Genomic DNA, 25,817 nt, shown 5'->3' with positions numbered 1-25,817 from the left:
TGCAATGGTATGAAATTTTCATGGTATGATAACTGTCTTCCAGAAGATATCACAGTATAAATGTATGCTGATGATGGTGTAATTTTTACATGTGCGAAAGACATCCAAAAGGCCTCCTTCCTCCTTACGTCTGCAATGAGCCATGTGCAGGACTCTTATTGAATATTAACTGAAAATGGTGTGTATCATGTTAACAAAACCACCAGTAGAGGTGACACATTTCAATGTGTTCCTAAAAGGGAAGGAGCGAGACATTGTGGATGAGTTCATGTAGCTAGGGGTTACATGGGACTTTACATTAGCCTTTAAAAGTCATGTGGAAATAGGTGTCAAACAATGTAAAATGTAACTTACAAAATTTTAAATAAATCAGGCAATTTCTCACTGTTAATGCTGCCAGAATGTTTTTACACTTAATACATTTTTCACACATTGAGTATTGTTTTACCAGCAGGTCATTTACAGGAGGAACATCACTTATTTCAATAGAATCACTTTTCAAGAGAGCCAGAAAAGTTTTAGAAAAAAAAAAAAAACACTTTCATTTCATCATTGCAATACACTGAAAAACTAAAATTAATTGAATATATAAATATGTATATATATATATATATATATATGCATGGACTTGCCCCAACACCTTTAAATTAATTAATAAACTGAGGGCCTGACAGTGGCATTGGCACTAGAGCCACCACTAGAGAAGATTGTGAGGTGCCTTGAAGGTGCATCACATTTGGACAAACTACTATCCGTAAGAAGTAAATGTTGGAATGGCTCACCACTTACAATAAGGGAGTGTTCTACATATCTCACCTTTAAGACATATCTTAAACATTAATTAGCATTTTTGCTACAATCTGGCATGTTTACATTGTGTATTTTATACTGATGTTCATTAAGATTCATTATCCCTATTAAACAAACAAACACTTACAAATCCCTGTTGAAAAATAAATCTGTTTTATGCTGTGACAACATTTTGTTTAAGGTTTGATAAGGTGTATGCACAAAATGTTGACTGTCTGTTTGACATGGGAAAACAAACAGTAGTCTTCATTTTAAAGTCCGAGGTTTTGTTGATCCATCCATCCATCCACCCCGACCTTATCCCTACATGGACATTGTCTCACTGTAACATCGACACCTGACTTCCTGTCATAATTACTGGAGCTGCCAGAGGTCTCTGTCACTTGAACATAAACATATGTCATTTTGGGGCTCTGGCTAAACCGACTGATGCAGTTTTTTGTGAAAATGCCCAAAATATTGAATGTTCACATAAAACTTTCAAAGACCTTTAACCTCCTTGTCCATTACAACTGTCAGGAACAAAGGCAGAAGTAGCGTGACTTAACTGTAACCATTGTGGTGTCAGATCAAAAAAATGCTCAAATTAATCATTTTCGTAACAGTACATTTTTTTTGTAACATTTTGGAAGACATTGACAAACCGTGTTGCCCTGCCGCATTTTAGTCACATTTAGCTTGGAAGGCTTGTTGTTTACATCAGTGTGATGTTTGAGTTTGACAGGCATGTTTTTAAGTTATTGAGGTTTATAATTCGTCCTTCAATGTTTCATATTGAGCCTGAGTATTAATTTTCTTGACTTATATGATTTTTTCTTGCAGTATCACTCTTGTGTGGAGCTGTGAGGGAGCTGGTGGTCAGACCCTCTGTGGAGTTGAGGACCGGAGTATGCTTTGTGTTGTATGTAGGCCTGCCTGTCACAGCTCAAAGCAGCACCACTAATTGTTGTCAAACGTCACTCCAATTCTACTGGACACCCTCAAAAATTACATCAGGGTGAAAAAAAATCTACTCTTTGCCTATCATTCAAATGAAAGCCTTTTCTGGCTCTCTCCTGCTGGTAGCCTTTAGTAGCCTCAATTTTCTCTACACATACCACCGACCCATCCAAAAACCAGAGTGACATAAAAGGGCTCTCTTCCACCACATACACGTCATTGACAGTTGAATGAAATATTTATTTATGAAATCTATAAACATGTATTCACCCTTGACACTAGATTCTGCGAACATTGACTTCTGAAGCACCTCACCGCCACCAGAGCCTGGCCCTCCAGTGAGTCATTTATGATGGCTTAAAGGAATGTCTGCCTCTCCCTTCAAGTGTCTACTTGGCCCTAATTTTTCATCTCAGGCTCTTTTCATCTGATTCTGTGCTGAAAACATGAAAACAGTCAAGGCCAGTTCTTTTTAACCTGCACAAGAAACTGAAGTCAAGATTGACATATAGGGATTTTTTGATGTAGTCACTTCAGGGTTGAATCCTCCCTCCACTTTTCTGTGGATGGATTACATTTGAGGCATCCACAGTGTAGTCAGGTGATTGTTAATCTCATCCAGATGCAAGGTCTAGCACTATCTATAAGGTTTCTGATTATTTTGAGACCGGAAATATTGCTCAGGTAGTTTGTGCTCACTGTGGTTTTTACTCTCATCACCAAGACCTTCAAAAAGGACGCACAACCTTTACAAATGAATGTATATTTCCGTAATTGTATTTCATGCTGGCTGTCTAGTGCTGTGCTGGCCTCAATTTTATTGTCCTGTTTTTACTTTACAATTTTTGAAAGAAGGAAAAAAGTAGCATTTGTAAAAGCATTACTTGAGCTATTCTTTATTGGTTTGTCTTGTGGTGAACAGTATGTGTAAGTATGCAGAGGCTAGGCACATTATTGAGACTGGAGAGGCCATATGTCAGAGACTTGATATGTGATTTCAAATTGTAAGAAATTGGATTTCTGACAGAAACTAATGTTGGTTTTGTGCAATTCATTAAATAAATATGTGTTGGATTTTTTTTTCTGCCGTTAATTTGTCAGTTACATCTTTCTTGAGAACCCTTTAGCCCCCTTTTTTTGATATGGGTTTTACCAAGAACACAAGCAGGACTTGTTATCTTTTATCAGCAAACATGTAACAGGAGACAAGATTATTGTTTGACTTTGCAGCTCTCTAGCTGTTGGTGTCTGACTTGATAGATGACAGAGAAGCTGGATCAGATCAGCCATCAGACCTGACACCTGCCATGAATAGTTTTAGCACCAGGAGTCCTTGGTACTCTCTGCACTCCACTGTATCACACCTACTCCGACTCTTTTGGTAGGGTCATGTAGCCAGGTAGCACCATCCTCGGTGAAGCTGCAGTAATGGTGAAATCGGCAGCCACCTTCGCAGTTGATAGCAGGAAATAAGCGTTGTGACATTGAGATCCTCTGCATGAAATTATCTAGGTCTTTCATTAGATTCAGAATAAACTCAACAGTTCCCATTTAATCTGCAGGACTTTAAACTCTGCATCTTGACATTCATGAAAAGAAGCGGAGGAGAGAGGCTTTAGAGACCTCCCTGAAGGGCAGGCATGAAGAGAGGCAACCAGAGATGGTAATGTAGCTGTGTGTGTGTGTGTGTGTGTGTGTATGTATGTGTGTGTGTGTGGGGGTGGGGGGGTGGGGGTTGCAGAGGTACTTGAGGCAGTCGAGAACTCATTTCAGACCCAATCCTAACTCTCTAAGTCACTCAGTCATCTCTCTTACAACTCAATACTAAGGACCTGTGTGTCTCTCTGTCTGACACTCTATGTAACTCTTCATTATCCTCCAGCCAAATTCAACACAGCCCCTTCCCTTACCTCACTGTGGTGCAGTGGTGAGGGCCCTCTTTGTCAGCACAGACTCAAACAAGCTGCCCCCGCCCTGTGCTTTCCAACATGGCTGGAATGCTTTCCTGTTAGTTTAAGTCTCATCTCAACTAATTAATATTTTTGCTTATAGCTGCTGTAGTTCCCCTGGGAGGCCCCTTAATTAATCATTTATAAATCTACACAGCCTCCCAGTTTATTAGTCTCTGCCTTTGGCGTTGGCTTGACTGCATTGGGAAACCGCAAATGATTAGTTACAGGAATGAAAGCTTTTTTTTCCCTCTCTCGCTCCCTTGTTTGCAACTGATTAGGGCCTCACACAGAGGTATTTCCACTGGCCTGCTCTGCACTTTAATTCATTTGGAGCACCTGACACATTATTCACTCTCCCACCTCTCTGATCCTCTGCCTATTGTTTGAACCAATGTTTTTCCTCAGCTACACTGAGGCATGGCGATCAGTTAAGGCTCACTCTCAGCTTGGTCAAAACAAAAGCCACAGCACCAAACATGGAAGAGAGGAATTATAACACTGAATGAGATCACTCGACCACAGGCTGAGCCTGGGCTGGGCCACCAAGGAGAGAGGCTGATTTCTGGTCTTCCTTTTGGGATCACATTGAGGGCAGGGCTGGTGACGGGAGCAAAATGCATTCACAATTAATTGCTTTGAGCTGATGACTTCAAGCCATGTCTTCACTGCGAAAGCTATCAGGTTTGTATTGGTTTCCATCAGTTTAACAGAAAATTACAGTGCATTCAGAAAGTATTCAGACCCCTTCAATATTTTCACATTACCCATAATGACAAAATGGAAACTGAATTTTAATTTTACAACCATATTAAAACTGAAATATAACATTGATGTAAGTATTCAGACCCATCTCCACACATGCAGGATCTCAGCCATATTGACCATCAGGTTCTGGGTCACCTCTCTTAGTAAGGCCCTTCTCCCCCGATCACTCAGTTTGGCCAGGCGGCCAGCTTTAGGAAGCGTCCTGGTTGTTGCACACTTCCTCCACTTACTGTAGTCTTGGGAGCCTTCAGTACAGCAAAATATTTTTTGTAGCCTTCCCCAGATCTGTGCCTCGACACAATCCTGTCTCTGAGCTCTGCAGGCAGTTCCTTCTACCTCATGGCTTGGTTTTGGCCCTGATATGCATTGTCAGCTGTGAGACCTTATAAAGACCGGTGTGCGTCTTCTAAAATCATGTATAATCAGTTGAATCTACCACAGGTGGAGTGAAGTTGTAGAAACATCTCTAAGATGATCAAGAGAAATGAGAGGTACCTGAGCTAAATTTCAAGTTTTTATTTCAGTTTTTATTTTTTTCATAAATTTGCAAAGTTTTCTGAAATTCTGTTTCCATTTTGTCATTATGGGGGATTGATTGTAACCTGATGAGGGAAAAAATAAATTCTTTCATGAGGCTGCAACATAATGAAATGTGAAAAAATTGTAGGGGTCTGAATACACTGTAAATGAATTGAATCAAGTGAAAGCAGTGTGGGAGGTTTTCATAATGTCTGTGCACTCTCAGGGAAGAACACCTCATGCAACAGGGTTTCTTCATCCAATTAGACCTCTGCTGACTGGCTCACGCCAGCCTCGCTCTGCTCAACATTCCACCTTATCGTTGCGTTTATTATCCCTTTTATCATCAAAGTGACTGCACTTTACTTTAGCATATAGGGAAAGCTAGAAAAACCCTCCTAGAGAGATGGACTAATTACGTTGTAACAGTCACGCTGTGCAGCTCTGAATAGCCAGCTACACATCCACCGGTGTTGGTTAATCCTAATGTTGAAATGATGTGAGAGTAGGTGCTCAGTATTAAACCATATTGCAGAGGAAATGTAGCTTAAATGTATAATATAACAACAAACTCAGGCCCTCTAGCTGTAAAAATGACATGACTTGATTAGCAGTTTTTCAATTCCCAGAAGGCCTCAGCTCCCTGTCCAAATACAGTGAATCTAGTTTGCGCCTAACTGGACATTGTGGGTCTCATCACAGAGTTATTTGTTAATCAGCACAGCAGCACACTACTCTCACAGATAACACAGGCAGAAAAACATAATCATACGAGAGTGCGGGAGGGAGAGGGAGAGAGGGAGAGGGGCATCACAGGAAAGGTAATTACATTTGCATTCGTATACATAGCGACAGCAAATGTGTGGCTGTATTTGTCTGCGTGAGGACCAATTACTTTTATTGAAATGTGTTGCAATTTTCCTTTTTTCCAATAGTGATGGGTCTATTACAAATGCCTGGGAGACTAACTACATCAAAGGGAAGAAGTGTAGACAGTAGAGCTCCATCTGCACCGTCTTGAGCATTGAATATAGACATAAGCTATAGCTACAGTGAGCTACAGTACTGCAGTTACTGCTTCTCTTGATTGCGTCATTATTCCAATATAAAATCATTGGATAACAAAGTAGCTGACATTGTAAACAAGAAAGACATCAGAATCACCATCTCTCCTGATTCTGTTTGAGAAACACTAGAAAACACAGAAAATTGTTGAATATAAAATTTAAAGCGATGGAAGAAAATGATCCAGCTGTATAGTTTGGAAAATATAATTACTGTCTAAATATTGAATCTTGTGGTCAGAATCTCCGCTACAAGCATCATGTGCATTAAGGAAATTGCTCAAAACCCATGTAAACAATGTATCTATGACAGATTGCATAACCTAAACATTCATCCATTTTATAAACAACTTCTCCATCTCATGATCGCAGTAGAAGTTGAGTGAGCAAATGGCAGGATACACCATGGTCAGCAAACAGACAGACAACCACTCATGCAATTCAGAGTTTGACAACAAAACTGCATGTCTTTGTACTGTAGTGGGACAGCTTGAGATCACTGAGCTCAGTTATTGCATTTTTTTGGTCACAATTGAGCTATTAGGTCTAATCATTATTAGTATTATTTCATACCATTCATGTGTGTGGATGTATGAAGGACACCGGCTGTATTAGCACAGGCGCCTGGTAACAACCCTCTACCCCAGAAATTACATTGATATACTACTCATCTGTTTTTCCACATTTTGCAGGAAATGTAAGGGTTAGGTTTAGACAACAAAAGCACTTCACTAAAGACGACACTTTTTCTAACCTTAACTAAGTCCTGTGAGTATTGAAACATAACCATAACCAAATTAAAAAGGATGTGAGTTAATGTTTTGTTAAAAAGGAACATTTTATGACCATCTTTATCCACGACAACATATTTGTTCTTACAAATTACTATATAAACGTAATATCATGGGGACAGGGTTGCTGGGAAACAGCATCTTAGAATATGGTATTCAGTTCTCTTCATACATCCAAATTCAAAACCAGGACCCTCTTGCTCTGCTAAACCACTGAGCTACCCCCCTGTACAGACCCTGACCTAAACAAAAATAGGGTTTTTTTGTGATCATACAGATGTAGCATTCCTTGATCGCTTTGCAATTTCATCAGTTCAACTCCTACAGTTCTTCCTCTTCAGTAAGTCTCCATGGTTTGTGCCTTTTGTGTCTCCAAGGCTGAATGATGAGTGGGAAAAGAGCAGGCGCAAAGAGAAATAAAATGTTTAATTTGGGTATTTTGGCCTTGTTACATCAGATGATTATGCACTTAACTGCTGTTTGTGTGTCCAAGGCCATGGTATAATAGGTAACTGAAACACACAGCAGCTGTAATTGTGGACAGTTATTTGGGTGCTATGTACCACGCAGGGTGTGGACACAATAACAGCAGCACTTCTGTAATATTACAATTACAAACATCTAATTAAAAAAATTATCACAAAGTTGAATCATAACTTCTCTTTGACTGTGTCAACAAAGACGCAGCATTATGAGCTTAAAACATTATTGCAGGATTTTTTGCATTTCAATAAAATACAGGTGTTTTGATGCATTATGAATTTGATTATTTCTTTATGACAATAAAGCCTTTGAAATGAATTGAACTGAATTCAGTTGAATTGAATTGTGTCCACTGCATGAATTCCTTCCCATGTTGGGTTTGTTAAATTGACAAGAATCAATCTAATTGTGTCAAACGAGCTTGCAAACTTGTAAAACAAGACAAAAATCAACTGAAGTCCTCCATTATACTCTCAGTTCTTCTCTAGTCTTGAAAACTGCAAAGATTTAACATGAGATATGAATTTAACTTAGGCTGTTGTGGTGGGCTTCAAAGCTAAAATAATAGAAATATCGTAGTCTTTTCAGCTGAAGTGTAAGATGGAGCCTTAGGGTAGGTCTTTTATTCTCGCATTGTTGTTTTGATTAGATTTTATTTTTCAAAATTGCACAACATAGAGCGCAGACTTTAGCACACAACTAGAATAACTAAAAGCAATATCCTTTGGAGTGTTGCTTTCTTTGTGTACTTATACCCACCTTCTCCATTATTTCTTGCTCTGTCTTCCATCTCTCTATCGCTTTGTTGAACACCTAAATTAAAACAGGTGAAATATTGAAATCTGTTTTATGAATGATGCTGCTTGTTGCCTTTGATTTGTTCATGCAGTAATGAAAGTCTTATCACTCCTGCGAGCTATTTGGTTGTGAAATTGCTGCACCACAAACCTGACACATTAGAAGCCATGATGTGTTTTGGAGGAGATATACGGTAGCATGTGCGGGTGTGTTGTCATTCTGACACTGTTTCTTTGAACACTGATCGTAATAGACCACGGGCCTGTTTCATTAAGTTAGTTCATCATAGTCAGACTACAAGACTAAAGGGTAATTGCCATGATGGGAAACTGGATTAATACCACCTTTCTCATTCAATCATAAGCAACGTAAGCTAAAAACAGCATATATAATGTGAGATAGGATGATAACATTGACTTAGTGCACATGCAAAAATAATATTATTAAGCACTATAAAAGATATAATTAATCCTTTAGTGTAATGATTACAAAACCTGTAATATACAAGGAAGCAATGGAAGTCATAGAAATAATAAAAAATAAGCCGTAGACTATGAGTAAGACTATCACTATAGGATAATACTGGCACTAATATGCACTACTGACATTTTCAACACACTATGATGCTTCAATTTGTAAATTTGTGTCGGAAAGAAATCAATTGTTAGCAACTGTGTGATATTCTTCTCAGAAGACAATATAATTTTAACACTGAAAGATAAGAGGGTCTCTATATGGGCAAAGAAAGAGGATTACTTGAAGAGAAAGTGTAGGCTATGAATAGGCTCATCACCGCGCATCTTTAGGCTAGGTGGCATATTGTTAGGCTAGGTGGTTATCTAGGGCGCCACCAGATGGAGGAGCCCCAAAGGAAGACAGGCGGCAGAAACTTTTTGTAATTATTACACATCGTATTGAGGGCTAATGCTCGCTGACATATCAACAACCTGCAGGCTGCTGCTTTTCTCACCCCACAGTTCATTTACTCACACCACTGCGTAAGAATCATGGATAAGTAACCAGGTTACTTACTGTCTGTTCCATACAAACATATTAATATGATCAACACTGCAGAGAAAACTCATAACAGGGATACTGACACTATGTGTGCAGGTGGGCCCTTAACTCCAGTCATGTAGTAGTTAGTAAGTCAGTAGGTTTAACAAAAGAAAGACTATAATGATGACATGAAATGAAAGGAAAGTAAGGATGTCCCAAACTCATTCACATTATCAAGATCTGAGCCAATTCAGGCATTGTGATCAATACGTGTCAGCTGTAAATCCATATTTTTGTTTCTGGAATGACAGCTGTCAAAAACACCCCACTGTGCTCCGTTAAAACACGGTAAGCACGGCATTGTGAGCAAGTAACCTGCTGAGCCACAAAGTACGTAAAAGCAGCAGTCAGTTTCAGTTAATTATAAGACAGTGAGCAGCACTGACTAAGGTGAAAAAAGTGTTGTTTTCCATCTGTTTCAGTGACATTTAGCAGGTGGTTGAAAATGTTGAGTTTTTCTTTTTTACCGGACCATCGTCGTCATGGTTAGAATAATAAACAGATGGTTATGCTTATGGAACAACCACGGTTAGGTTAAGTTTAGATTGTGGTTTGGGTTAAAATAAATACTTGGTTACATTAGAGGACCTTCGTCACCATGGTTCCAATAATAAACACGTGGTTAATGTTGTATAATGGTCATGGTTACAATAAAGTAAAATAAACAGTAGTCTCCTGCCCTGACCCCCGCTCAACTCGGACTTTGTCACTCATTATACACTTCACATGACTTCCTCCATTTTTCCCATCATACTTACTATGGCTTCTAGGTGTTGCCTAACAATAAAACATAACTTATCAAGCTGCTTGCACAGATGACCTGGAGGGTCGTTTCTGAGGTGGCTCACCACTCTGGGTACAAGTAAGAGCCTAAAGACCTAATGTTAGATCACTGATGTAGTAATCCCTCTTTTTGATACAGGTTTCTACTAGTGTCTGCTCCTACTAAGAAATAGCTTATTATAATAACCATAATATACAGTTTTCTGTCAAACAAAATGAGGGTGCAGTTTATTCAAATTTTTTATTTATTTATTTTTTTACAAATCCTGAAATTTCCTTCCTATTTCATTACACTTCCTCACATTCAAACACCGCTTATTTTCAAGGCAACATGTGAAATTAATTCAGTTCTTTGCTGCATAAGTTATTACTTTAGAGATGCAGTATGTCTGTAAACTAGTCTAAAAGTAGTGAGGAGAATTGCTGGCGACTGGTGTGTGTTTGTGCCTAAAACAAAGCTTAACAGCATTAGTCACACATGCAGGCATCAGTATACCAGTGGTCTTCTGCAGATATACTGAAGAAAAGAAAGAGAGGAGACATCTGAGTGATGGGTGAGTCATTGCTCATGACTGATGGTTGTAGAGAAAAGACAGAGAAACTTTAAAGTTTGGGATTTGTGACATGATGTCCAGCGCAGTCGTCCTAATCTGCTCTAATAGAATCCCGATTTCTTTCATTTAGAAATGAGAGTTGCTGTGATGTAGTGCTCAGGCTTCATTTGGGGTTGTGTCTGTCTCTGACAGGACAGAGAAATATCAGGTATAAGGACAATAATAGTTTTCTAAGCCTTCGCAGTGTAAAATGAGAGGAGCTGTGAAATGTTTTACTTTTTTATTCTTATTTTTTTGTAATTTGACTGCTTCAGTTTTGATTGACATTTTAGCAAATAATTTGAAAGCTGAGGGATTCAGCTGAGGACTGAAGGAAGGAGGCTTTCTAATATTAATCGCAGTAATGTAAATAACATAAAACATGTAAAGGTAATAATTTCAACTATGAAAATTTTAGTGTACATTGAATTCAAATTTACAACTGAAACAATTAGTCAGTTGATAAGTTCATTGACAAAAAATCAGTCTGGAACTATTCCGATAATTGAGTAATTATTTCAGTCTCTCTCTCTCTCTCTCTTTCTCTCTCTCTCTCTCTATTTCTACAGTTTCCTTTCACTTTTGGCATTGATGCTTAAATACACTGCCCAGCTTTTACCCAAGTGCATTTGATCTCTTCTCGAGTCTTTCAGCCGCCAGCAGTTAATATCATGTAAAATGAAAGACTGGATGGTGTGTTAACCACACACTGATGAAAACAATGTCATCTACTTGCTTGCTGGACATCGTAAACTCAAATGGCTAAACATCCCTTTCTCTTACATATGTCCACACTTCTTTGACTATCATACAGGACATCAGGATGAGAGATGAATCAATATTTGAGATAGCTACTAAATTATGCATTTAAAAGGATGGTGAGCCATTTTGCAGTGAGAGCATCTACTTGTAAAGCAGGGCCCTTTCACAGGACCTTCAATGGTTTTGTGGTGTCATTGTGGACCATTACAGTGAAATCAGACCATTTTGATAATGACTTTCTATTAGTGACCTTGGATGAAAGAATCACAGATAATCTACATCTAAACTAATGTGTTTTGTCCTTGCAAGGACAAATAATTTGGTTTAGAAACTGGCACCTCCGCAGATAGGGGCATCCATTCAGCAGTGACGCACACACACACACACACACAAACACACACACACACGTACAGTATATACACATACACACTGCAATGTCAGTGCACAGTGAGAGGGCAGCAAATCACCCTCTGACACCAGAGGAAGAGAGAGAGCCTAGTAACCTTGTAAAAGACAATTTCTGGGGCCACAAATTAAATGAAATGGCTAATAAAATTACTCGGCATCCCGTCCACTTAATAAGAAACAGGCATGTCCCAACTTTAATGCTATTTATCCACCTGACTAAAGTATAACACCGATTTGGCACCTATGTCCAGATTGAACTGGAAAATGACTTGATAATCTGTTTAGGTATTTGGAGTAATTGGGTCTGGTGCCAGTGAGGGGGATTTCCTTGACTGTTGAAAGTCTCTGCTAGTAGTCCATTCCCAGCTCCTTGGTATAATTACTCTGACAGAGCTGTGGCCACAGGGCCTGTGAGCAGGGCTGCTTTTTAAACTGTAAATTATGAAGGATTAGCATTTATGAATTTTAAATCAGGACTGTGGTAGGAGACACTAAAGCTGCTTAGTGATTGCAAACGGCAGCGTCTAAGCAAGCGGCTCTACACCCCTCACTCTCCAAGCTGTTCACTGTGTGTGTACACATGTGCGTGTGTGTGTGGCTGTTTATTCAAATGTGGCTCTGCATAAACACAAAATGCTCAGACTGGACTCCCACTATTCGCTTAAAGCGAATAAGGATCTGACATCTTAACATCAACCCCATCCCAGCCTACACTGTGTGTGTGTGTATGTGTGTGTGTATGTGTGTGAAGGAAAATGTGGGTGTGTTTGCCAACCCATGCAGAGTGTATCTCCCCTGTCACTCCTTCTCAGGCTGGGGTTCTGCTCCTCACTAGCGTGTCACACTATGCAGAATATCCAATGGGTGATTATGTTAATGTGGGACTTGATCCATGTTAAATTATGCATAATGGATTGATGTGGCACAAAGTCATCAATTAGACGGATATCAGCACTAAAAAGTGTGACACAGCATAATATTCTTTTTTTCTGCTGTTTGTAGTTTACAGAGAGAGGCAGTAAATGACAACTTCAGGATGTCACACACACCACCTCAGACACAGACAGTGTGTCTTCCATTTTCCAGTTTTGCTGTGTGTGCCTGTCACTTTGTGTTTGTGCATGTGTGTGTCCATCTGTCTGTGTCAGAGTTGACCTTGCTTTGTTTCAGATTTACAGTCATCATGCTCCTCAGTTGAGGTGTGAGTCCATGACTGCCATGTAGTGATATTCAGCAATGAGTGAGGCTGCGGGACAGACACCACCAGAGGCCTGATATCACACCTCTAGGAGCTGTCTGCACCAGGGTCACTGAGCCATGACCTCAAGCCTGCGGTGTTAACTGGTTTAGCCAGGTGGCAATAGCAGGGGGTGGAGGATTTGGTGGGCTGAGCATTAAAAACCCCCATGAGCTGATGAACCCCAGAGTATAGGACAACACCTTCTCCTTGCCAGGCTTACACACACACATACACACACACACACACACACACACACACACACACACACACACACACACTCTCCCCAAAAAAGCCCAATACGTTCTGAAATATAATACTGTGCACGTTTGTCTGGTACCCCCCTCCAAACAGCAGGGGTTCTGCCACCAAATGGAAATATAAATATGGACATAGATTTACCGTATATAATATAAATTATCACAAACCATTAGCAGTAGACCAAAGTCACTTACAAAAGTAGATCTAAGTGGACAACCCCAACTCGTCAATGAACAAGTCCTCCATGCTAAAAAACAAAACAGGTTATTTTGTGACTGAACAAACACATGATGCTGTAATTTGTCTGGTGGGAACAGTCAGTCACTATATCCTCTCCACTAATAGCTGTGAGCTACTGTCATTTTAGTTGTATTGTCCGCCAAAGAATATTTGTAGAATTTGGTGAACCCGTTGAATCATGAAACTATTGTGTTTCAATGTAAGATGTATGCCTTGAATGAATAAAAGAAAAATGTTGAGTATAACAACACCACCAGGACACCCCACAGAACATTTTATGAAATCTTAAGTGTCTATATTAAAGCTTTGCCTCAGCAAAGGATCTTCTCCTACACTCTGAAGCATAAGTGGACACATCTTATTGATTTTCTTTCAAGCCGGATTGCATTGATTGCTGCAAATATGGCAGACGAATCCAGCTGGTTGTGCGTCCACTGGGACAAAGTGGGGGGGCAGACAGGGAGCTGAGGCTGGGTGTGCCACAGCAGGGGGCCAGGCTTCATTACACCAACTAAGAGCCCACTAGCCTGACACAACCCCAGCCCCGACCCCCACCCCACACTCTTCATCCTCTACTTACCCCCAAATTAAACTGAGAGCTTTTTAATTATTTATCAATACCATGCACTCACCATGGATCAATCAGTGTGAATGGTTTTTAAACATAATGAAGGAGCCTGCTCCAATGGACTTGTGAAAATTGATCGTGATCTTTGCCATTATGCCTTAAGTAAAGATGAGCTGTGGTGACAGTGGTGTTGGTAATTTGGGGTTTGGGCTAGGATGAAGTGGAGCACCCCCAGCGCTCTCCTCCTGCCTGAACACAAGTGTGCTTCAGTAAAGCCAAACAGTATCTGTGCTGAGAGGCCATCTCATCCTCTGCCATTAATCAAGCTCTTAAACAGGACACCTCATCTTATCATCACATCACACTGTACTCACAGAAGAGGGCAGGCATCTTCCTGGGGCCAGAAGCACCACACGCCTCCTCAGAGAACACTTCTCAGAGCAAATTACACAGGTCCTCACCACTCCCAAGGTTTAGTAAAGCTTGATTCATTGTGCTTCTAAGGCCTCTGAATGAACCTAAGCAACCTTAACTTTCCCTCTCAGCCTCCATATTTCTCTCTGGGTGCATCATGTCAAGCAGAGTGAGGAACTATTCCATCTGGAATTATTAGCCAGAGACACACAATGCAATCTAATTTCATACCACCACATTCAATCACTATGAATTCAGTATCGCCAGGGCAGTAAATAAGAAGGGGGGGGGGCAGGTATTTCAAAATGAATTAATGCGTGCAGATGAATTTCTGTACCTGAATTTTTATGAAATTAGAAAAACATCACCTGTCGTTCACTTACATTTCTGTCCGTGATGTTGAATTCAGAAGATTGTTTGTGAGGGAACAAGCCAACATAAAGCAGGACAGTATAATGAGATTCTTATTTCATCCTTTTTCTCATGTGGGGGTGGAATTGGATTATAGAAGACTTATTTGTATGTGATATTGAGCACTGCAAAATAAATTCACACCTATTCAAATTGAAATCAGACCTAGGTGCATCAGATAATCCTTTTTAAGATAGTATGAACTGACAGTCCAAGCCCACACACTGGAAAGAAATAATCTATCCCTAACAAAACAGATATATAGCCTACCTTGCCAAAAGCATTCCAAGATTTTTACAAATATTTACCAGTCGAGTATGTGCTTGATTTTTTTCTCCTGGAGGCATAAACAGTTGCATCCATATTCATAGGGAATTTGAGCCTGTCTCCCAATCATCATGTCACAAAGAGTCTTAGCAAAAGCGCCTTCCCAATAGCTCAGTTTGTCGCTGGATCAGGAAACCTGATTTTGTTTTGAATCCCGCAGCCTTTTGAGACGTCAGGCTGTATCAGCGAAGAAGCCTGTGATGGCTACAGTTATACAGCATGGCAGCTCCAGCTGCTCATGAATCTTTTTGAAATGGCTTATTTCTGAGGGAGTGTTGAGACGTAAGCCTGAAAGAAGGACAAGGTTTAGTGTGAAGATGAGCAGTGGGTAGCTGCTGCGAGGATGTGATGTGCTGGCGGTGGTGTCAGTGGTTGTGGTGAGACTGTGAGAGGCTCTAATGTGAGAAGGGATGAACCAGAGACAGAGAGAAAGAGAGGGTGGTGTTGGTGGTGGGCGGGTGGGTGTAATGCAACCTTGACGTGAACCCAAACTAGATGTGAGCTTCAAACACATTTCTCCTGATGCTGCTAGCATTCATATGAACAGCTTAATGCTTTATCTCCCCACTGGCTAGAAGCAAGTGTGCCTGTGTGATGTCCACTCTGAGGGCGTGTGCTCTGTATGCCCTGGGGTCAGATGGTGTGAAGCAAAGTCTTGTTGCACTGAGGTCTGAGCTAATGAAGACTCTCCCAGTGTGTAGTTCTACCTTCATCTCCACCCTCTGTGTCCTGCTGGAGCATTAAGCCCATACAGATGTAACAACAGGGTGGTACAGGGAGCGAGCGTGGACATATTGTGAAGACCAGGCCTTTTATGATAGAGTCACCTCCTATTTTTTGTGTTTCCGTGCCAGACCTTTGTACATTATGCAGTATGTTGAATTTTTAAGACTAGCCCAACACCTATTTTTTGTCCACAAAGAGCCGGCCTGTAAATACATGCAGGAGGATGTTGTCCGAGCGTTTAAACATCACAGCCCTCACCCTTATTAATATTTCAGCTTGTGTGTCTATTGCAAGTCCTCCTGGTTGTCAACCTAATGCCGTCCTTCTTTTCCTCTGTCTTTTTTCTTTCTCTGTTTCATTCTCTTTCTTTATGAATTTGTCCATCTCTTTCACCAACCCTGTCTCCATTTTATATGGAAAGTTAACCAGCCTGGATTATATATTTCATTATGTTCTCAGGTTAGCAGCATTCCTTGTCAACATACAATTTTTATACTGATATGGTGATATGTTTTCCCTACAATGGCTTCCCCTGGCAACAAAGCACAATTAATGTTTTTATGGTTGTTTTGGCCACTCAAGGCACCCAGTCGAGATTAGGAAAAGATCACGGATTTGGTGAAAGGAATAGTCCCACCTTTGGCAAATACCTGTATTTGATCTATTGCAGGGAGTTAAGTGAGACAAAAAATACTGCCTATATGCTAAATAAGGAACTAGAGCCAGCAGCTATAGCTTAGCATCAAGACAGGAAATGGGCAACAGCTAGCCTGATTCTGTCCAAAGGTAACAAAATCTTACTGCTAGCACCTTGAAATCTCACTAGCACATTTCTGTTAAAAACGAAACAAAAAAAAGGGGCTGGGAAAAGGAATATATTGAGGAATGAGCACTGAAGGTGCTGGTATTTATTTATTGGTGGGGGGGGGGGGGGGGGGTGCTAAGCTAAACAATGTGTACTTGCTGTAGTTTCATATTTGACAGACAGACGTGAGAGTGGTAGCTATCTTTATTCCTTTAAGGAAGAAAAACCAAAAAAGAGACCAAGACAAGGAAAGACAGAGAGAATGAGTTCATCACATGAGGTAGGGGACAACTACTGAAAACCTCTGGAGGGCTCCCTAAAATCCACTGTGACGTAGCCAGCAAACACTTTGAGGAGCCCACACCGACAGAGAAAAAGTTATTTGGGTTGTAATGAGTGACCTTTCCATGAAGCAGCAAACATGCATTTTTATGCCAGGGCATAAATAGCTGAGCTACATAACAATTAAGGTAACCTTTCTGTTTGAATAAGAGGCAATTGCTCAGAGAACTGAAATAACATGAATGATAAATTATTTTTGTAACCCAGTGCACAGACGATGAAGAATAAGGAACAATGAAGTGGGGGAGGGAGAAGTAGCGCCATGACTCAATTGTAAATCCCAGTTATAATGCCTCGTTAAAAAGATTTGGGAAGGCGAAACAGAAGCAGACACAGTCTCTCTTTCTTAAAGGTAGACAGGTCTCAGTGGGATTCATTAATGTGTGTCCCGGTGGTAGTCTTCCTCTTACAGCACAATCGCCTGGGTTAGCACCAATCCTGAAATTACACCTAATTGGACAATTACTCAAACTCAGAAACCTCCTGCAATAAGCCAACAAGGCCCCTAATAAACACCTTGTCTTCTAATAAAAACAAGGAAGTCATTTGCGTCACCCAAGAGGCCCAATTTTTTTTTCTTTTTTTTTTTTATCTGTGCTAAATTTATTTTTAAAATAATTGCATGTGCTATGAATGAGAATATTAAAAAGGTAGCTGAGAAAGGGGAAAGAAAGTGTGTGTTAGAGGGAGGGAAAGAAAGACAGCAATGCAAACCCTACCTTAGGCTTAGTGTTGCAGTCTGCTCTCCTGGGGGAGAGCTCATTTGTTCCACAGATAAGCACACTGCAAGCTGCACTACTGTAATATTATTGCTGTCATGCCATAATGAAATAATTACTGTTTTGTCTTTCTTTCAATGAACCAAGCCCACCCCATTCCCCTGCTTTGACCCCTCCCCCACCTGCACTGGTCAGACATATTTCCTCCACATGTGAAACATTAATTAAACAATGACAGTGATAATACATGTCTTTCCTTGTCCCGTATGCATTCACGTCACTTATAGGGGTCGATGGACAATGATAGTTCTATGAAGTTAGAGGAATAGTTTGACATTTTGAGAAATATCAGCTTATTCGCTTTCTTGCAGAGAGTCCGTTGAGAAGATTATCTCATATCTTAATCATAAGGCTACAGCAAGCGGCCCGTTGCTAAAGGACTAAAAACAGTGGGAAACAGATAGTCTGGCTTTGTCCAAAGGTAATAACACCTGCCTATCTGGAGTCTCTGCTGGTTGTTTGGCTGTCATGGTGACAAAACTCCAGGTATCCCAGGAGTCAGGTCCAAAAAGCTCATGACCCCCTGTAAAACCATATTGCATCATTTTCTTTACATTTTGGTGTTTCCCAAAGTGTCGAACTATTCCTTCAGGTTTGTTGTAAGGTTGTTATATTGACACCATCCATCTGCCACGACAGTTGTGGTGCTGCTTTTGAGACGAAGTTTCAGGTTCAAATATATTGCTATAAATTAGATTATTTCACATATCTGTATTTATCTATTCCTGTAATACCAAGGAGGCATGTATGTAAGGGTTACTGCGGCCAAGTGCGGCCTTTGCTCTCGTAGCGTCCTTGCCTTCATTATGTAGCTTACAGGCCCTTAATTCACATTCAGTGTTGAACTTATCTGTCCTCACTTTGACCTCTCTATGATGTGCACCAATCTGGAAAGTTAGCACCCATTTTCACATCTTGCTACTAACGTTAGACAAACAAGCAGATGAATAAATAATCATAGTTGACCTCGAACAACCAGGGACAGCGGTGTAACACCTCCACTGGCATGAGTTCACCAAAATGCCACTCTCCTGCCATAGTAAATGAAGGGAAAAACGGGGGGAAAAAAGCGACAGGAAGCATGGATGAGAACCCACAAGAGGTGGACAGTGACAAATGGTGTGGAAAAAACAACACAGGCAGCCATCTGAAGGGAAGACAAGAGTAATACTCACAAATAATTAACTGGGTAAATATTAGAGAGCAGACTGACTAATTACTTCACACGTCTCACTGCGCTCTCATTATTGTTGCTGCTGCAGTTAACCCTTTCCCACAAGGCGTGGCTGTGCAATAGACTCATTACAGAAACGTGGATGAGTCACTTCAATTTATTATTTTTATTTATCCATGCAGTTAGAAAACAGAGAAACCTAACACACAGAAGATTTAAGCAGATTTAACTCAAGACCAGTCAAAAAATCATTGGGGGAACAGTTTTAAAGGACCATACTGTTTTTAGTGGTATGTTTTGGTTTATTATGATTCTGTTATCCTTTCAGGTTGTCCGTATGTATATACGGCAAACACAATATCAAGAATGAGACATATTCCAAGTTTGTGCCAAATTTGGAGAAATGTAGCATAAACTTGGACTCAAGGATGGAGTGACAAGAAAATTATGGTCAAAGGTCAAAGTCACTGTTAAAACACATATTTGGGCATAACACAAGAATTCCAATGCTAATTACGACACAATTTAACACAAATGTCTAATAGGATTAAGTGATGACATTTTATATCCAAAAGGCCAAAGGTCAACTTCATTGTGACATAATGTTGTGCAAAAAACACTTTTGTGGCCATTATTCAGTGCTGTAACTCAGGAAACAGGAGAGCATGTTTTTTCACACTTGGTCAGATACTTCTCTGGAGCCATATGTGGTGTATTAGTTTAAATAGAAAACAATATGCAGTGACTATCCTGTGTATATTGCCAAAAAGTTTTTGGCCAAAGAAAAAAAAAAAAAAGAAATCTTAACTCAAGGTCCACCTCTCAGATTTATCCTCAGAGGATGTGGTTTGCTCAGTTGTCGTGGAGATAGCTCAGATACTCAGAAGTAACCCTAGTAATGCTCAAACCACAAAGTTGGTAAATTTCAATATACAGTCAGCTGCCAGTTTACTAGGTACATGAAGCCAAGAGTAATGCAGTTAAATATCCTTCATGAAGGATATGGTGCTCAGTTTTTGTTGAAAGTGTTTCAGACACGTGTTAATTTAACCGTATCGTCACTTTGGAGGCTGTAGTTTGTCGTGTTGTTGAATTGCATTGTTTTGTACTGAAGGATATTTCTATTATTTTGCCCATCCTGCTTACGTCAATGAGGGTGGGCTAAATAATAGACGCACCTCTCTGTCTTTATTATAATCTTTAATAATACCTAAAAGTATTGTAACCTAGATGGAGGTAGATTTATCTGGACTGTTAGACTGTTGTGACAGGTGTACATCACAACCTGGAAACTGGGGGTTTACACAGAGGAGAGGGTAACTTTATCTAGCCAGCGTGTACAGGACCTGTCTTATAGAGGCTTAATTGGCTTTGAATCTTGTAATTCTCATGCGGAGGCTTCTAAACCAATATTCACTATCATATTTGGGAGAATTCTGTCTCTCTCTCTCTCTCTCTCTCTCTCCTTTTTTGTTGTTTTGCTTGACTCAGACACTGGGACACATGAGCTGTCCAGAGGCCAGTGTTTTATTTATTGAGGAAGTAACTGTTTGAGTGTCGGGCCTGAGAGCCAAGTTGGGAGAGTTAGAATAGAGCAGTTCTGACCAATGACAAAGCAAGAGCTCTATAACCTGCACCTGGAAGCTCAAAAGGAAAAACTGGTCACAGTGGGAAATCATGGCAACTGACATCAATTCAAGCAGACTGCAACTGTCATGCTCTCTGAAGGACAAAACTGAAAACTTTTTACAGCCACTTTTCAAGCCTACAGGGGGACATGTTTGACACTCGAAGGATAGATCTTGGGCGCAGTGTTGTTTTAAGACCGAGGGATCTGCGCTGTTTGAACCTCAGTGCTGGTTCATCTTACACTGGAGCTCCAGCCGACAGTCCTCAGGTAAACTGGTGAATCTGCTCACACAAGGACGTTTCTCCAATAATCTGCAAGGCGGTGGTTAATGACAGCAGCTGTGAGGCAGGCATGCACCACTTCCAAGCTGATTTAAGTTTAACGAGCCACTCCAGAGTGCTATTGATTCAAATCTATATTTGACAGGATACACTGTGAGCATATATTAAATGGATAAGAACAGCTCTTGGTCACTCAGAGAGCACTGCCAAATGGAGGGGAAGGCATTAAGCAAAGATAGGGTGTCTTTTGCTGAGCGATTAGAGTTATGCCAGTGTGGAGTGTGTGTATACCTTATGTTATACTTCGGTTTTGACATATTTTTTTTAGACAAGAAAGAAATAAACACTTTTAGTGAGGACTATAATTCTCCTCTAACTCCTCTAACCTGCTGGCTGCATATTTTAAAAAAGAATTTTAAAAAATTTGATTATACTCACTATTAGAGAGAGTGTTGAGATTTATAATGACCTTACAATTAAAGCCTGCATGATTCTTTCTAACTAGTTTACAGAGGCAGGTCATTATGGAGATGACTATCATTTCACAAAATAAAACAGAATTAACATATCAGCAAATTATTTGATTGAGAAATTGCCTGATGAGGTGGGAGAAGGCATTACTTATCCTGAATCATGTGAATTGTGGGTTACAATGCCACTACAAACCAGGTGCTACCATTTTAGTTTGACTGCCAAGCTGTTGAGAGACCAAGCTCTCCAAAGGCAACAGGCTGGAATACTGTTCGTTTTTAGCGAGATAACTGGTAAATACAAAGCTCAAAGATGTTGATTTACTGGCTAAGAGGAGGTGGAACAGCCACTCACCCGTCAGACTGCCAGGCTGTTCTTTCAGCAGAATGCAGCGCAATATACTTTTAATATTAACGAAATCATATAAGTGGCTGATGTTACCTTTTTCAGCAATAGAACAAACATTAATTCAACCTCATTGGACCCATTTATGCGAACTGACAGCATTTATTTTTATGCAACAATGTGTTTTTAAACAGAAATCATGTTCTATGGTTATTACACTGTAGACTGGTTATTATGTAATTAGCAGTTTACTTGAATTTGTTCACTAGCTCATATCCAAAGGAAAGAAAATAAGTTAAAACCACACAACAGCCGTTTCAGCTAACCACTGTTTGATGGAAGCTGCCAAACCTGTCTTTGATCAAATGTGCATTGAATATGTTGGTCTTCTGTGCTGTACATTGTTTAAATAGCTTTTGTTTTGGGAAGAGCAATAAGGTCCCTCTGATGTTCTCGCAATTCAAGATAAAACAACAGAAAAAGCTAGTTGTTGTTTTCAACTTCATCATGGACTAAAAGAAAAGTTGTACTGAACGTTTTTCATACAGTATCAATCTTCCCTAACTACTGAGGGGAATTTCCTGTAAGAGTAACATGAGAGCACAAAAGTAAAACAAATACTGCAACTGAGTCAGGATCACTAATGATGTACTGTATTCCCTTTCTGACAGTGACATTATGACTTAACTCTAAAAAGCTCATATATCAAAGCTACTCACGCCTAAGCTAATAATCATTTCATCTCCAAGCTTAGTGTGTCTGTGTTTTTGTTGTTTTGGTCACCCTTTACATAAGAACCACAAACTTTTAAAAGTGACTCTTACATGTCTGAATTTTTGCTGGCCAGATGATCAGATGATAAAATTATTAGATATAATGAATATATAATGACTTTATGAAAAGGTAGTGACATGCAGAGGTAATTAACAAAATCTAATCGCACACTGTAGATGATGTCTGATATTTTCTGCATTTTCTACAATAACACCTTGTAAAGTTTTGTATAAACCTTAGATTTACCTGTATAATGAATAGTAAATGAGTGAACTCTACACCGAACCCTAATTCCAGGCACAGGCCCAGATAAGCCATATTGACGGTCACTATAGATTCCTACTGCAAATAGGAAAATTGGTCATTGTAGTTTCTCAATTTGCTTTCATTTTCTTAGTTTTCTTTCTTGGACCCTCTCCACCATACACACCAACAGAGATGTTAATCAGTTGTAAAATAAAATGTTCTGCTTCCCTGGTCGAGCACTTCAGCATTCTCACAGTTTAAAAAGTGATCAGTAGATTTCAGTCTTTAAATATTCTGTATTTTTTCTTAAACAGCATAAATAATAACAATAAAATGTTTCCAGACATGTTCATATAAAATCTATGAGGTAAAAAAAATTTTTTTCTGAAGTAAACCAGTCCAGATCAACCTCTTGCTCTGACACTGGATGCCATTTGGGGAAATACGTAACGTATCCTTTTAATGAAAGTGGTGTTTGAGAAACAGCTCCATCATATCAAGATGCAAAAAGAGTCCTATTTATATTGTTTTTCTGCTTTACAGTTGACAAGGAAAGCTTTAGTATAATTAGCAGTAGCTATACTTAGTACTAATTTTAAGTAGCACTTAGAGAAATTGCACAGATGGATTAATAATGTAAGTAGAGCAAAACACATGCACTGAACAGAAGCTGAATCATAACCTGGGCAAAACAAGAGAAACTCACAACCTGCTGCATTTCTGTACGACAAGAGCTCCACAATCCCCATGACTGAGCGAGGCAGCAGAGGGTTAGAGAGAGGAGAGGACGCATGGTAATTTCTGTTCTGTATACTCGCTTTAGACCTTTTTCTCTTTAAGCTGGGTGAAATGAAATTAAAAATGCCTGCTTGATTATATGCATTTTTGAAGTGAGGATAACAAATGTTTTCAAAATCCACGATAAGTTGGAATCTGTTTTCCCCACCAACCCAACTGACAGCTTCCTAATACTGCCACATTAAAGTGGTTTTCCAGCGCGTGTGATGCAGCTTTAACTAGGTCCCGGGGGCATTGTTAGTTATCATTGCCTACTGCTGGAGTGAGCCCCGGTGAAAGCAATTTTAGCTTTCCTCCCAATCAGTGGTGCAACATGAGAGATGGCCAACGAGAACAAACGGCCCGGCTCACCACATCCCACCGCCGATCTTATCTGAAATGCTGCTCCTGTCCCGAAAGGGCCTACTAACGCAACAACCCACCCCCCCCCCTCCCTTAAAAAGACATGAGATGGTTGGCCCCAGGCCTTCCCAATTCATGCAGATATCCGTAAATTAGACTCATAGAGACAGACCAAAACGTCCTCTGAGGGTATTAGACATGAGCACTTATGCCGCGGAACATGTGAGAGGCTTTCCAGGAGTGCAGAGGGTATGATCAAAATACATGAAAATGCCATCATGAAGTCCCACCACAGCCAAGGGTTTACGTGTTTCTATTTTGGCCTGTTGTGCATGTTCTGCTACGGCATCAATACACTTATACCTACAGGCAAGGTAAATTCAAATCAAAAATAATGATTTTTCTACCTGGGCGCCTGTGATGTATTTATTTCTTGTGATGGGAAAAATGTTTTCCAAGAAGACAGCGCTGCCGTCTGTATGGTGTAAGTGATTTAAACACCACAAGTAATGTCTTAAGAGTTGTTTTTATAAGGTCCTGAAAAGACTTGTTTTTAGATGGATTGCCCCAGTGATTCATCATAATCATTATGTTTGTAGCCATAGTCCTGCTAATGCTAATTCCAATGGATCAAACAACTGATGAAGAAAAGGTTTCCCATCAGTATGAAGAGGGGGTGAGAGAGTTTTAAAGCTGTCCAGTCCATGTATATGCCACACATGTTTAAGTATTGTGTGTGTCTTTGGCCGTGCGTGAGTGAGTGAGTGAGTGAGTGGGTGAGTGAGAGCCATGCCACTGTCAAAACAACCAATTTCTCTGGTTCTCTGAACTGAATCCAAATGTGAAGGAATCAATTAATCTTAGTGAGGACAGTCCTTTATGTGTTTTATCCACCAGCAGGCAGGCAACAAACAGAACACTGCTGGTGTCCTTAACACCACTGGGGCACACATACACACATATTAAAGGGCCATACCTTTGTTGTGCCTCTGCACCAGCGACAGCCGTGACCGGGGACATTATTTATGCGGGTGCATCTGTCCGTACGTTCTATTCTCGTGAATGAAATATCTATGGGGCACCTCAAGCAAATTTCTTAAAAATTTGGCACAGATTTTGTTGGTCAAAGGTCAAAGTCAACACATTTTTGGTCATAACTCAAAAAGTCATTGGCTAATTATGACAAGATTTCTAATAGGACACAATGATGAAGTTATAACATTTTATATCCAAAAGGTCAAATGTCAACTTCACTGTGACATCATAATGTTCTGCAAAAACACTTTTGTGGCTAATATTCAGTGCTGTAACTCAGGAACAGTAGGGGTGATCATGATACTGAATTGGTGACACTAGTCTTTGGTGCCTCCCTTGAAACTGCAGTGATTGTGTAGATCTTGTGGAGAAACATGGATGTAAATTAAGGGGTTTGCAGAGGCGTACACCTGCGAGGCAGTAATCTTACTTTTTATGTTATGGCTCTTTTACCGTAAATTGTAATTACTTTACAGTACAGACAGTCATTTTAGAAAACAGCATAAGTGTTTAGACCAAGCAGACACTTGCATTCTTATTGTGTTGTAATACAGTTGTAGGCAAGTTACTGCGGGTTGGCATTGATGCAGTCAAGTGGTGTTGGGAGACACGTCTTGGGCATCAGAGCTTCCCATTGAGAGTTTAGTCCTGAACCTTTCTGATGCAAGAAGCTACTTTACTTACTGCTGGTCTTCCATGTTCTGTTGTCTGAACATGGAACATAACTTATAAATGAAGTTTCATTTTTTATGATATTTATTGTTCTCTACACATAACAATATCCAAAATTCAGATGACACTGTGAATTATATACACATAAAGAAAAAGAGGGAGGAAAAAAATCATGGAAAAAAGTGAGAGGCCAAGTATGAATGAAATGTAGGG

At 40.0% G+C, this 25,817-nt stretch overlaps 1 long non-coding RNA gene across 6 annotated transcripts in view; it reads left to right on the top strand.

Annotated features, from left to right (window-relative positions):
- Nucleotides 1-25,817, top strand: part of LOC139627625 (uncharacterized) — a 186,449-nt gene that overhangs the window by 94,641 nt on the left and 65,991 nt on the right. Inside the window, exon 3 of one of the 6 annotated variants that reach the window (XR_011692600.1) lies at nt 3,312-3,412. The exons of 4 other annotated variants lie outside the window; for them this stretch is intronic. This is a non-coding gene — a long non-coding RNA (uncharacterized lncRNA). One more of the 6 variants, XR_011692598.1, reaches the window with a different exon arrangement.

Source organism: Trachinotus anak, unplaced genomic scaffold (genome assembly GCF_046630095.1).
Source record: "Trachinotus anak isolate AG129_WGS33_773 ecotype Australia unplaced genomic scaffold, CSIRO_AGI_Tana_v1 ptg000011l, whole genome shotgun sequence".
Taxonomy (NCBI): Eukaryota; Metazoa; Chordata; class Actinopteri; order Carangiformes; family Carangidae; genus Trachinotus; species Trachinotus anak.
This window is presented reverse-complemented; position numbering and strand designations above follow the sequence as displayed.